We start from the raw sequence: 8,233 nt of genomic DNA on the forward strand, positions 1-8,233 counted from the left end.
GTAGGAAGCTCTCTCGTGCATTTATATGCAGATGGTACAATCTTATACTCAGCTGGTTTTGTGTTAAACACTATAAAAAAGTTTTCTTAGTGTCCAACAAGCTTTCACTGCCCTTAATTAACCTTGTTCTGAACACCTCCAAAACAAAGGTGGCTTGTTAAGCAGAATGCCCCTCTCCCCACCAGTGTGATCACTACCTCTGGGGGTTTAGAGCTTGAGGTAGTCTCCTCATACAAGTACTTGGGAGTATGGCACTGTCCTTCTCTCAGCACATATCAAAGCTGCAGACTAAAGTTAAATCTAGACTTGGTTTCCTCTATCGTAATCGTTCCTCTTTCACCTCAGCTGCCAAACTAACCCTGATTCAGATCACCATCCTACCCATGCTAGATTATCGAGACGTAATTTGTAGATTGGCTGGTAAGGGTGCTCTCGCGGGGCTGGATGTTCTTTACCATTCAGCCATCAGATTTGCTACCAAATGTCCCTTATAGGACACATCACTGCACTCTATACTCTTCTGTAAACTGGTCATCTCTGTATACCTGTCGCAAGACCCACTAGTTGTTGTATATTTATAAAACCTTCTTAGTGCTCACTCCCCCTTATCTGAGATACCTACTGCAGCCCTCATCCTCCACATACAACACTCGTTCTGCCAGTCACATTCTGTTAAAGGTCCCCAAAGCACACGCATCCCTGGGTCGCTCCTCTTTTCAGTTCGCTGCAGCTAACGACTGGAACAAGCTGCAACAAACACTCGAACTGGACAGTTTTATCTCCATCTCTTCATTCAAAGACTCAATGATGGACACTTACTGACAGCTGTGGCTGCTTCAGGTGATGTATTGTTGTCTCTTCCTTCTTGCCCTTTGTGCTGTTGTCTGTGCCTAATAACGTTTGTACCATGTTTTGTGCTGCTACCATGTTGTTCTGTTGTCATGTTGTGTTGCTACAATGCTGTGTTATGTGTTGCTGCCATGCTATGTTGTTGTCTTAGGTCTCTCTTTATGTAGTGTTGTGATGTCTCTTGTCGTGATGTATGTTTTATCCTATATTTGTATTTTATTTTTTATTTGAAATCCCAGCCCCTTTTGGTAGGCCGTCATTATAAATAAGAATTTGTTCTTAACTGACTTGCCTAGTTAAAAAGGTTAAATAAAATAAAATAAAAAATACTGCAGAGGATAAGTTCATTAGAGTTAACAGCCTCAGAACTTGCAGCCCAAATAAATGCTTCACAGAGTTCAAGGAACAGCGCTTAGTGGGACTATCATTTGTTTTTCAACAGGACAATGATCCAACACACCTCCAGGCTGTGTAAGGGCTATTTGATCAAGAAAGAGAGTGATGGAGTTCTGCATCAGATGACCTGGCCTCCACAATCACCCGACCTCAACCCAATTTGGGGTGAGTTGGTCCACAAAGTGAAGGAAAAGCAGCCAACAAGTGCTCAGCATATGTGGGTACTACTTCAAGACTGTTGGAAAACCTTTCCATGCGATGCTGGTTGAGAGAATGCCAAGAGTGTGCATAGCTGTCATCAAGGCAAAGAGTGGCTACTTTGAAGATTTGATTCTGATTTGTTTAACACTTTTTTGGTTACCACCTGATTTCATATGTGTTATTTCATAGTTTTGATGTCTTCATTATTCGTCTACAATGTAAAACCTAATACAAATAAAGAATAACCCTTGAATGAATAGGTTTGTCCAAACTTTTGACTGGTACTGGACATGTTATTAAGGTGCAAGTATTCCATATTGTTCAGGAGTTGAAAGCTCCCCCCACCAGAGTCAGCACTGGGTTAGGCCACAGACGCATCCTGGAAGTGGTATGCTGTGATGCATGAGGCGCTGGGTGGCTGCCACTCCATCACCCCACCGTTCATCATCCCCTAATCATCCCTAGGTGCAGATGTGGGCTCCTATCCCCTTCATAAGGGTCCAAATGTGGACACTGGAGAAGGAGTGGGAGAAGGCGGTGATTGCCAGGGAGGTATGCCCAATGGACATTTTAGAGGTCATGATTAAGGAGTAGTTTTATATATTTTGTATGTATTTTATTTACAGCTATTATTTATTAATTTTGTACTGATTTTAGTGAAGTCTTCATTGAAAAGTGTTTCTTGTTTGAAAAAAATAAATACAAATTGATATCGGGTACATCGACTGTTGGTGTGTTTTACTTTCAAAATTTCAACATTAAAAAATACACTCACACATCTGAGCATCATCTTGTTGCAGGTGCATGGTAACAATTAGATAACATGAAAGAAAAAATAAACCTGCACACTGCTTTTGCTATATACATTTTTTCAGTGTATGTGTCAGAGCTTTTTGCTCTACTCAACAAAATAAACTATCTTTGGTACAATGATTGTTTTGATTTCTATAGCTCTTTTCATAACAATCTCAAAGTGCATCAAAAGCAAACTAAACGAAAAGAGGCCAGGTCTTCGAGTGCATCCTGCAAAGATTGAGAGGGACGCTTCATGGCTTGATCAGAGAAAGGTGGTCAGGGAGATGGTTGATGAAGATGGAGTCTGGTGATGATCTTGTTGAGGGCTAATCTGGGAACCAGCCTGAGTCTTGTAGCCACTGGACTTCTCCTTCGCAATGTGTGGAACCCTCTTGGATGATGCCTCGGCAGCTCTGGGTGCCAGAAAGCTCACTATACACAGTTCAGAGTAGTAGCTAGCCAGTAGTCCTCATTGTCAGCCCTCTGCCTCAGCACTGTATTCCGCTACTGCATCTGCCATTCCTCTCAAACCTCAGGTGACTCTTCAATTGATAATTGCTTAGGCCTATGGTTAACTCAAGTTTTCTCCAAATACTTTGTTCCAAATGCTACCTACTTATCTAGCTAACGTTATCCCGAAACAACAACACTCCGGCTCTCCACTGTAGTGAAAGGTCACTGGTTGGGGCTACATATGATCATTTTCGGTTCATACGCGAAGCGTTCAAAACAACAGGGAACTAGGAAAAAACATTTGAACGCCCAGAAATACTGGCCTAATAGGTATACATGGACAGGACCAAGTTCATCGGGCCGGAGTATTGTTGAATCTATTTCAGCACCCCGGTAGTGGAGAGCGCCACCACTGCAGCGGCTACAAAAATGTTTGGCAGGGTGATTGACATTTATTATTGGATTTTGTTCCACTTCCCCTTTCCCCGAAGTTTAGAATTGTGAACCAATAGGGGATAGAACTCAGATGCTTTCAACTGCAAGTACTGTTTAAAAGTGTGTGCGTGTGTGTGTGTGTGTGTGTGTGGTCGTGTTTAACTATTCTTGCGGGGACCAGAAGTCCCCAGAAGAATAATAATCAAAAAATATTTGACCAACTTGGGACATTTTGTTTGTCCGCATTAGGTCAAATGCTATTTCTAGGGTGTTTAGGGTTAAGGTTGGAATTAGTGTTATGTTTAAAGGTTAGAATTAATGTTAGAATTAGTGTCAGGGTTAGGAGCTAGGGTTAGGTTTAGGTTTATGGTTATGGTCAAGGTTAGGTTTTTGAGTTAAGGTTAGGGTTAGGGTAAGAGTACGGGTTAGGTATAGGGTTAGGGGTTATGGAAAATAGGATTTTGAATTTAACTGAATTTTGTTTAGCTGCACAAGACTGTGTGTGTGTGTGTGTGTGTGTGTGGGTGTGGGTGTGGGTGTGTGTGTGTGTAGGCAGGCACCTGAGCCATAGGGCAGACTGAGCATCTACCACTGATGCTCACTGATTATCTTCTCATTTTAGCAGATAATTGTTAGTTTTTTTAGCTAGTAATATGTCAATATTACCTTTAGAAATAAGCTATGACCAAATAATATAGCACAGTTTTGGATTTCACCCACGTCCAAAAAGCTAATTGTTTAGACCATTTGAAAAAAGCAAAAATGTTTCATATGGTGAACCTGGCAAATGAAAACCCCAATCAGCAGTTCAATGTCCAATCAGCAAGATGTGAGTTGTGTCCACTCAGGTAGCCTTCACAACTCTGCAGGTAAACCAACATTTTCTACAGCGCATTCGGTAACAATGACCCAGCAAATTACATTGGTTATCACCCAACTAATAAAGCCTATAATTTGACATTGCGAAAGGCGTTTTACAAGCTTTTGAATGCTGAAGGTGCCGCGCAGATATGTATGTGTATATTAGATTAGGGATTGGCTCATGATGGCACGAGCAGCTGCGCTCTGTTTGCACATGTTACCTGACTGACTGTCATACATATTTACATGCTTAGTTCAATAGACCACTGACAGAGTTGACGCATCAATTCAGTCACAACAGATTAGAGGTATTTTCGGACGGGGGAAATAAAGTTATATCAAACGATAGTGAACCGGCAGTTTGTGACGTTTTAATCCATTTCAAGATCGATTCATGCTACATTTGGATCTGTTTGGGCTCCTGCGGACTGATACATTCACATCTTAATCATCTGAAAGGGGGACCGATGCATTTCGGTGAATCAGTACATCTCTACAACACCCACACATTTGTTTTCAACTAAATCATTTGGTGGTGTCAGCAAACTTATTTTCCATGGGTCACAAAGTTAACAAGTTTGCTAACCACTTTTTGCAATGATATGGCCAGTATTTGTTTTGTACTACAGTACAGATACTGAGTGTGAACCTCCCTAGTGAATAAATCGGTGCATCTCCACTCTCTAAAGAAACACTGTTTCTTCTACCCACTATACATACCCTGGGTAGCCACTCGCTGTTATTAATATGAAATATTTAATATCTATGAATATTTCATCATGTTGGAAAAAACAGCTACATTTGTATCATTTATCAGGCAGAACAAAAGCAGCACCCAGTTTAATGCAAGGTAAAAAGTCTGGTGTGTGCGTGCATGTATGTGCGTGTGCCTGCCTTCGCATGCCCGGATGTGCGTGCGTGCAAGTGTGTGACGGTTCAGTCAGGAGTTGCTCTCTTGAAGTGTTCTTGAAACAGAATCTTGTTATAGTTAATAGTTATTTAACCAATTAAAGAGTAATCTTTACTGGTTTGCGGCAATTATCATGTACAGTGCCTTGTGAAAGTATTCACCCCCCTTGGCATTTTTCCTATTTTGTTGCATTACAACCTGTCATTTAAATTGATTTTTATTTGGATTTCATGAAAAGTATGGTCACACCAGATACTAACAGGTTTTCTGATCCACACCCCTACTTTTTATTGTAAGGTATCTGTGACCAACAGATGCATATCTGTATTCCCAGCAGTGTCGAAGCGTCCTTCAGGGCATTGTCTGCATATATGCCCCTTTTATTTATCCTACGGTTCTGACTTGGTGTGCAGGGAGAAAACTGTAAGAACGTCCCATGTTCTGAATTCTGTACATTTCAAAAGTTATGAACAAATAGTTATATTTACTATGTGTGTCCTAGCTCGCTCATTAATGTCTTAATGGAAATTATGGATTTGTCACGTTCTGACTATAGTTCTTGTGTGTTTTCCTTGTTTTAGTGTTGGTCAGGACGTGAGCTGGGTGGGCATTCTATGTTGTATGTCTAGTTTGTCTAGTTCTATGTTTGGCCTGATATGGTTCTCAATCAGAGGCAGGTGTTAGTCATTGTCTCTGATTGGGAACCATATTTAGGTAGCCTGTTTTGTGTTGGGTTTTGTGGGTGGTTGTTTCCTGTCTTTGAGTTCTCTGCACCAGATAGGACTGTTTCGGTTTTGCCACATTTGTTATTTTGTATTTGTGTTCTTGTTTAGTTTTTCTTATTAAAAAACATGAACTCTAACCACACTGCATTTTGGTCCTCCTCTCCTTCGACGGAAGAAAGCCGTCACAGGATTGCCTCTTATCCACTCATCGTTCCCTTATACCATAGTTTGTACAAACTGTCAGTAGAAACCACATTTGTTTAAGCGGTTCAGCCATATCAGCAAGGTTTTTTAAAAAAGCCAGAAAATGAGACTGAATGAACTGTTTTGCTGCCAGACAAGGCTCTGCTGATAGCCAGGTGTAGCGGTGGTAAGGATTCACTCCATGGTGCTGAAAAGAAAGCTGTGCTGTTGGGGAAACTTTATGTAGGACCTAAGAGGTTGTCGGCACCGTTTGTCACCATTATAGTGCAATTCATGTATTTTGTGTTGTGTTGCGTTGTGTAGTGCCTTTGCTAGCATTCATCCAAAGATACACTACCGGTCAAAAGTTTTAAAACACCTACTTATTCAAGGGTTTTTCTTTATTTTTACTATTTTCTACAATGTAGAATAATAGTGAAGACATCACTGCTATGAAATAACATGTATGGAATCATGTAGTAACCAAAAAAAGTGTTAATCAAATCAAAGTATATTTTATATTTATGATTCTTCAAAGTAGCCACCCTTTGCCTTCATGACAGCTTTGCACACTCTTGGCATTATCTAAACCAGCTTTATGAGGTAGTCACCTGTAATGCATTTCAATTAACAGGTGTGCCTTCTTAATAGTTAATTTGTGGAATTTATTTCCTTTTTAATGCATTAGAGCTAATCAGTTAAGTTGTGACAAGGTCGTTGGAGGCAACTCCACTCGGTCTCTCTTTCCCTCCCTCCTCTTTCTCTCTCTCTCTCTCTCTCTCTCTCTCTCTCTCATATTCAGATTCAGATAAGCTTTATTAGCATGAATGACAAAACCACTGTTGCTAAAGTGAAGTGAGATAAAGATGGTAATGATAATCTCTTTCTATCCCTCTCCCTCTCTCTATCCCTCTCTCCCTCTCTCTCTCTCACACACTGTCTGTCTCTCTCAACTCCCCCCAGTCTCTCTCTCTCTCTCCAGCGTCTTTCACTTCAATTCGATTTAAGGGCTTTATTGGCATGGGAAACATATGTTTACTCTGCCAAAGCAAGTGAAATAGATAATAAGCAAAATATAATTAAACAATAAAAAATGTACAGTAAACATTACACTCACAAAAGTTTCAAAAGAATAAAGACATTTCAAATGTCATATGTGCAAATAGTTAAAGTACAAAGGGAAAATAAATAAACATAAATATGGGTTGTATTTACAAAAATGTTTGTTTTTCACAGGTTGCTCTTTTCTTGTGGCAACAGGTCACAAATATTGCTGCTGTACTGGCACACTGTGGTATTTCACCCAGTAGATATGGGAGTTTATCAAAATTTAGTTTGTTTTCAAATTATTTTTCGAATTTCTAGCAAAATATAGAATGTTCCTGTTTTGATTAATTTAATAGAGTGTTTTAGGTCTGCTCTATACCAAATTAGCTTACCCCCTGAGTACCTTCCCTGTTTCACACCTGGTAGTTTGGTGGATGGGAATACCAGCTCTCTGTAACCTACCAGCTCTCTGTAACCAGTGGGTCCATCTCCTCTTGTAGGATGACAATATCTGTATTTCTGATTTCTTTGGTGAAGTCCAGGTTCCGGCTCTTTAGGCCAAAGTCAGATGACCTCAGGCCTTGGATTTTCCAGGGTGAGATAGTGAAGGCTTTGTGTTCCATAAAGTGTCCAATGTTGTTAGTCATGTCTTTTGGCTTCAGACCAGTAAGTGTGAGCAGAGCCTGCTGAGCATCTGGTACTGTACATACCATTGGCTCGCTCTCAATTCAATTCAAGGGCTTTATTTGCATGGGAAACATATGTTTACATTGCCAAAGCAAGTGAAATGGATAAACAAAAGTGAAATAAACAATAAAAAATGAACAGTCAGAATTACACACAAAACAGTTCCAAAATAAAAAATACATTTCATGTCATTATGTATATTTACAGTGTTGCAATTATGTGCTAATAGTTAAAGTACAGAAGGGAAAATAAAAAACATAAACATATCTCTCTCACTCTCTCTCACACACACACTTTCTTTGTCTTTCCCATCCTGTCTCTCTCAACTCCCCCCGGTCTCTCTCTTTTTCTCCCCCCCTCTCTCTCCCCATCTCCCCGCTCCCCCCGGTCTCTCTCTTTTTCTCTCCCCCTCTCTCTCCCCGCTCCCCCCGGTCTCTCTCTTTTTCTCTCCCCCTCTATCTCCCCGCTCCCCCCGGTCTCTCTCTTTTTCTCTCCCCCTCTCTCTCCCCATCTCCCCGCTCCCCCCGGTCTCTCTCTTTTTCTCCCCCCCTCTCTCTCCCCATCTCCCCGCTCCCCCCGGTCTCTCTCTTTTTCTCCCCCCCTCTCTCTCCCCATCTCCCCGCTCCCCCCGGTCTCTCTCTTTTTCTCTCCCCCTCTCTCTCCCCGCTCCCCCCGGTCTCTCTCTTTTTCT

This window comes from Oncorhynchus mykiss, chromosome 23 (assembly GCF_013265735.2).
Source record: "Oncorhynchus mykiss isolate Arlee chromosome 23, USDA_OmykA_1.1, whole genome shotgun sequence".
NCBI lineage: Eukaryota > Metazoa > Chordata > Actinopteri > Salmoniformes > Salmonidae > Oncorhynchus > Oncorhynchus mykiss.